Below are 6,598 nucleotides of genomic sequence, written 5' to 3'. Positions count from 1 at the left end.
GAGATGTGCTCTCTTGCTTGTTCTTAATTTTTCTTGCTAATTTTGGGTACCACCGCAAAGACAGACACCAAAGCTGGGACTACCGCCAAACCTCGGAAGCGACGGTGCAACGAGGATATCAAAGTGAAGATTTTCTCTCTCTAACTATTTGCTTGCCTTATGCACTTTCGCTTTCATATAGCGACTTGTAGCAAACTTCCATTAAAGTTTGTAATATATCAAAAATATTGAAGCTTTGTAAAATTTAATCCTCAAGTTGTGAGAATCCCTCTGAGCCTCGCCATCAAGTCTCGACTTTGACATAGTGGCTTCAATCTAAGTTTTCTCTCTCTTACTCCATTTCGATATAAAAACTAAGCAAATCATTTGTAAAAGCGACTTACGATCATATATCATAATACAAACGCATATTTGTATCTATTCCCATTGTGCCGGTTTGTAAGAATTCTCTACATCATTTTGTTATCAATCATCACCATATTTGTGCTTGTGCTTTGTTTGTCATTTGCAAGTGTTTGTCTACTCCATCCACTTCCACGCTACTTGGCAGCAGACATCTAGCACACTATATTTTCTGTAGGTTCCCTCCATCTTTCTCATTAGGCTTTGGGAGTTCATATTGTACTTATCATACTATCTGTGTTGGGTATGTGGGGGATCGTTGGGTCTTTTTCCTCTTTGCCTTGCTCATCCGGATATTTACCATACACATGCCCTTGTCAAAGTAAAATTAAAAATGAATTTCTCAACTATCAACTTTTGGTGCATTGACATCGATTGCTATCACTGCCTTGGTCGGACAATTTTGGATAACATAATCACTTTTGGAGTAAATCTTGCATCAAGAATTAACATGTGCAAACTTCTATTGATCAATTAGAGTCATTGTGTTCTGTCTGCGGCCTTGCCCTCTGGGTACTATGGCTTGACTTAGTGCCATTGGCATCAAGATTTATCTCACTGTCTGCTTCTTGACGGCTTGAAGTGAAAAAGCACGACCCGTAATTCACCACACTTGCATACCCTTTCCTTTTTTCAATTTGCAGGATTGCAGGTTTATTTCAGTAGAAGGCTCCCTATATCATCTTGCACGACCTTTGATCCGTGAATGGCTGAAATTGGTGCATGTAAAACTAGGCATGTCAAAATTGGAAAGAGTTAAGTGATATGTGTAGAGCCGACGTTCGTTTTCCGCATAGACACAACTTGCCAACTATTGGTGTTGCCAAAAGTTGACACTAGTGTAACTGTGCCATACGTTCATGAGTTGTTGATGGCTTTATTTTTGGAAAAAAAAATGATGTGAGCGATGGAGAACAGAGTGCATCAAAGGGAGAAAGAGAGGGAGAGAGATCACCGCATTGCTAAGCTTTGGACAGTAGAGAGGATAAGTCTTGATCTCTTCGGTGCGCATCTGTTAATTCTAGGACTCTCTTGATCATCAACTTCAAGAAATGAAGAAGAAGGTAAAAAATCTTGCAATCATTACTGAATATAGTCACAAGAAATAGGAGAGAGTTTTGGTTTAGACAAAGACAAAGGAATTTGAAGAGTATTGAGAGCTTTAAATGTAGAGGTGAAGGTTGTAGTAGAAGAATCAAAGTAGTGGTTGGGGAGACACACACACACACACAAAGAGAGAGAGAGAGAGAGAGAGAGAGAGAGAGAGAGGTCATGAAACCCTATCTCTGCTTCAAGAAGCCATGTCTGCAAATGCCACATTTCTCCTTTTTGTGATGTTGGCTCCTTCCACATGCACCATTGTCTGTATTGACTACTTAACTACCTGGCTCACCATCTTATAGGTCCATCTTTGATCCTTGTAGTGATGTCCCTCCTCAAGGATTATCATCACGACCATAAGTATGGGGATTCTACTCAAATCCTTGGGGAAGTGGTACCCCCTTTGACACGAATTTAAGGATATTCTATGTTTGGATGTTTACATAGGGACTACCAGATCCTATCAAAGAAATGGAGATCCCATCTTCCCCACATCAAGGGGCTGAAGCCCAAAAGGTGCCTTTAAATATTGCCAAATTGATGGATTTCATGGCTTCAAAGGCACCTTTTGGGCTGAAGCCCAAAAGGTGCCTTTAAATATTGCCAAATTGATGGATTTCATGGCTTCAGAGGTTAGAACCACCATCATGTCCAAACTATATGGAGACCCTGAGCTATTCTTAGCTCTTTGAGCTTTCCTCAATGGAGAACTGAAGGTCAGGCTACCACAATTTGCACAGATGGATGGAGCTCGGGAGATGCCAATAGAGGAGGAACACTTAGATCCACAACCCAACCTAGATGAGAACCCTATTGTAGAAATACCTGTTACAAAGCTGAGACAATACTTTGAGGACATGACTTGCAGCTCCGTTTGGCAATGTGTATGAAGTGTTGGTGCCATTTCCTAGTCTCAGCACATAGCTCACAAGGGACGAGTGTGAGGACCTTAGTTATGGGGTACATAAGAGGGAATCTTTCAGCTATTTAATAGATAAGTCACTTGGTGATACATAAGCGTATCACATGAGTAAGGCCCCCCCACTCACAGGATACATGAGATGGAAGCCCTTCTGAACCTCATACAACAACAATATGGCGACCAACCCGAAGATTTTTTACATAGGGTAGTTGATAAAGTCCTAGTTGTCCTTAAGAATGACAACACCAAGGATCTAAATGAGAAGAAAGAGTTTGAAAATCTACTAGACAATGCACTCAAGCAAAGATTGGGGAACTTATTATAGATTATAATGATGGTTGTAAAGCTGGTATCATGGGTGTAAGAGAAGCTCTTGATCATCCATTGGTGTTTCTATTGAGTTTGCATATGAAGAAGAAGAAGAGAAGAGTGACTTGGATGATGTGCAAGAAGACAACAATAAATAAAATGAGGGTGCAAACGTGGAGACAAAGGCTATGCAGATGGTGGTATTGATGATGATGATGTTGAAGAGGCTAATGAGGGTCTGAATGTCCAAGATATTGATGCCTAGTGACTACATAGAAGAAGATTAGTCAAGTTTATGGTAGCATCGACCCCAACAAATCTAGAAGCTTGTTGAAAAAGTCTTAAAGATGTTAGCTAAGGGAGAGGATAGGGAGGTACCATATCTTCTCATTGATATAGCCATCTTAGTTTTCTAGTGGAGTAAATTAACTCTTTAAAATACCAAGAACAACACCCTCATGTGAAAGATTCTTTAATTGGCTTGTTAGGCCATGTGTCTTATGGCACAAGCACTTAATACCCCCCCCCCCCCCCCCCCCCCCCCTCTCGAGGGGGGGGGGGGGGGGGTAGGTCCCCCCCTCCCTTATGTATGTACAACATGAAATAATGGGGGGTTACCCCTATTGTATATGCTTATGTCTGACCTTTAAAAACCCCCCTCTTGTGGACTCACGTGATACCATACGAAAATCCATAGTGAATCCCCCAGGCTTGTAACTATGGGGGAGGAGGAAGGTATTCCGTGCACTGAATTGAATTGAAATGATTGAAGGGGGAGGCAATGATTATTTCAATATTGATTCTGGCTACGGAGGTGGCAAGCAATGTTTGGCAATGATGATCTCGCATTCTAGTGGCTGAGTTGGAAACCGTTGATTAGTTGCAAATTGTCAACTACTCTCTGAACGCTGACCTATCATTTCGCCCGTCATGCATCAAGAGTCTCTGCAAGTTTATTTTGTGCAATAATGCAGTCCAGATCAACGACTAGGATGTAGTGTCCCCCGAACAAAGACCTTGACGGAGGGAGATTTGTAGGCAAAAGCTAGATTCCTAAGCTTGAACGTTTTCTTTTCTTGCTAAAAGTCATCAAATTTGACCATCGTAGGTATTTTCCTTTTTTCAATAGGCTTGGGGTTAAGGTTTTTGGATGGAGAGGCTTGATTCACAACTGTATTTCTCTACTTACTTTTTTATCATGTCTAGTGGTCAAGCATCACTTGGTGTCCTTGGAGTAGAGGCATTAGGCCCCCCTTGAACTGGAGGGAAGTTTACTCCATTATTTTCATGAATAGGATCACTTGTTGCAAATGCCCTACCAAATATATATTCATAGGGAACCAAAATCTTCCTTTTGGATAAGATGATCCTAATAAACCTGGGCAAAGGTGACAATGGGGAAATTCTTGGAGAAATGTTCCAATTAACCACAATGATAGCATGAACTAGAAAGGTCGCATGTGTGTATACATATATATATATATATATATATATATATGTATGTGTGTATGGGAGAAATTAAATGTTAGCTTCTTCTCAAGAAATACCCCTTGAACACCTCAGTCACATCTAAACTTAGGGATCCACTATATAATCATGTTAATATACCACATAATTTCAGCAAGGGGCTTTCTTCTCTAATTTGAAAAAATGAAGCAATTTAACATAGGCACATTAACAAGGGGGGTTTTGTAATCTATTCACACAAAAATTCGTTAACTCATCAAAAGAGAGGGGTCAATATATTCATATCAACATTTCAAGTATCCTATAAAGGCACATTACATAGGGGTCTTTGAATAGTGAACTCCTTAAGCACTTGTAGCGTCTAGAGTTCTAGAGTTGCGGAATGTCCAAAATCGTTTTCATTGTCATAAAGACTATGATTAGTTATGGATAAAGGAATATATGAGACTATCTTTTATCATAAAATCTAATATTTAGCTTTATGCAAATGATTTTCTCATGTTAAACTGATCATTTAATATGGGAAAATAAAAGGAAAACAAGAGCTAGAATATAGATATCCGTTTTTAGGCCAAGCTCAACACGGAAAATGAGATGGTTCCATCTCAGCAAGGGCTCAGAAGGAGATGGTCTACTGAAGAACAGCGTTTTCATAATGGAGCTTGGAAGACCTTAGGGTTAGATTCATTAAAAGACCTCCAAAGGTTAGTGTTAAAAGTCCTTAGACCTTAGGTTAAGTTAGGCCTATGCTTGAGGTGCTTGATGATTAAAGTGCATGAGATGCTTGATAGCTAAGGTGCATGCTTAATCTAGGTATGTTCTTGAAAGGTCAAATACAATCCCTACAAGTAGGGGACTAGCCCTTGAGGCTAGTGGGATGAGAGAGAGAGAGAGAGAGAGAGAGAGAGAAATAGGGAGCTGCAGAGGCATCTAGAAGAAATGGATGCACTATCCTCCGCTTCTCTGGTGACTACTGCCCGCCCAACCTTCTAGCTTCATGAATCAGCGCCTTCTCTGCTCGAGAAGTCTCGCCTTTCCGTCTGCATGGAATACGCGCCCTTTGCTCACCACATGCAATACTGCCTCCAAGGGTTCCTCATGTCATGCGAGCATTGTGCTGCCTATGAGTACTGCTGTAAAGGAGGTGGACGTTTCCAAGGTTTTCCGTCAAGCTGACCATGTCCTCATCAGATTAGAGTAGCCTCCTCAGCAATCCATTGGAGGCGTTGTGTTGCCAAAATCTGTTGTGAAGTTTGAGCACTACTTGTGTGGAGAGGTTATAAGTGTGGGAAAAGACACATCAGGTGTAACCGAAGGCTAGAAGGTTCTCTTTTCAGACTTGAATGCGTATAAGGTGAACTTAGGAACCAAGGAAAGGCTTTGTTTTTGCAAGGCTGGAGATCTTTTGGCCTTTGTGGAGTGATAAGGTTATAATTTCTCGTTCTATTAAACGCGGTAGCTACGGCTTCGGAATGTAGAGAGATTGTTTTAGATTGTTGTCGATGAGGATTGTATACAAACATTTTTGACACAGTAATTTTGCTTCTGCAAATAGTAGCTTGCAAACAAAGAGAGAGAGAGAGAGAGAGAGAGAGAGAGAGAGAGAGAGAGAGAGAGCCCATACTCTTACTAATCACATGCTTGTGACTAAGGTGCTTGAGGTGCTTAAGCATGTTGGGGGCCAAGGTGCTTGAGGGCTTGAAGATCAAACCAATGCCTACGAAGGAGGGGATGAGTCATGAGAGTAGGGGGTGGGATTGAGTGACTACTCCCTCACCCAAAGGGCACCCCCTGGTCAAAGAGGCAAAAGGGACACATGTCAAGCCCCTAGCTAGGTTTTCCTCATGGTGTATCTAAAGCCTTTTGGTTGACCCTTAGAGAGGTCCAATGAGAATTTAACAAATTAAATTAATTGTTTAAGCATTTATCAAGCCATCTCTCTCAAAGGGAAAAGGAGAACACTTGTCCAAAGGCTACCTCTATTGCTAGTTATGACCAAGGCTTGTGATTGTCTAGGCTTGAGAAATCCAATGAGCTAAAAGAGGGGGTCGTCCCAAGCAGCTAGGGGGCTTGCTTTCAAGATATACACCCTCACACATACTCTCATATCGTGTGAAGTGCTAAGTGCAAGAACTTCATCTCCTTCTCCAAGCTTGTCGAGAAGTTGAGAGCCTACACCAACACTCTTGGTTATGGAATGAAAATCCAACCAAGATCCATTCTTCAATGCTTAAGCTTTCCATCTTCTTCATCATCATTACTATGCTATTATGCTATGCTAAGCAACAGGAGTGATGATAAGTGAGGAACTATTTATTTCTCATAAGAATGCTTCTTCTTCTTCTTCTCTTCCCTACCCTTATTCTTTGCTATCTCTCCACCTTCGAAGGTGTTTGA

The 6,598-nt window shown here is 41.1% G+C and overlaps 1 pseudogene; it reads left to right on the top strand.

Annotated features, from left to right (window-relative positions):
• Positions 1–5,140: 5,140 nt before the first annotated feature.
• On the top strand, positions 5,141–5,624 carry LOC147427359 (10 kDa chaperonin 1, chloroplastic pseudogene; annotated as a pseudogene).
• The last annotated feature ends 974 nt before the right edge of the window (positions 5,625–6,598 follow it).

The sequence above is a fragment of the Adiantum capillus-veneris genome, chromosome 23, assembly GCF_014529385.1.
Source record: "Adiantum capillus-veneris isolate H3 chromosome 23, ASM1452938v2, whole genome shotgun sequence".
Taxonomy (NCBI): Eukaryota; Viridiplantae; Streptophyta; class Polypodiopsida; order Polypodiales; family Pteridaceae; genus Adiantum; species Adiantum capillus-veneris.
Note: the sequence above shows the minus strand (reverse complement) of the source record. Positions and strands in the feature narration are given on the sequence as shown.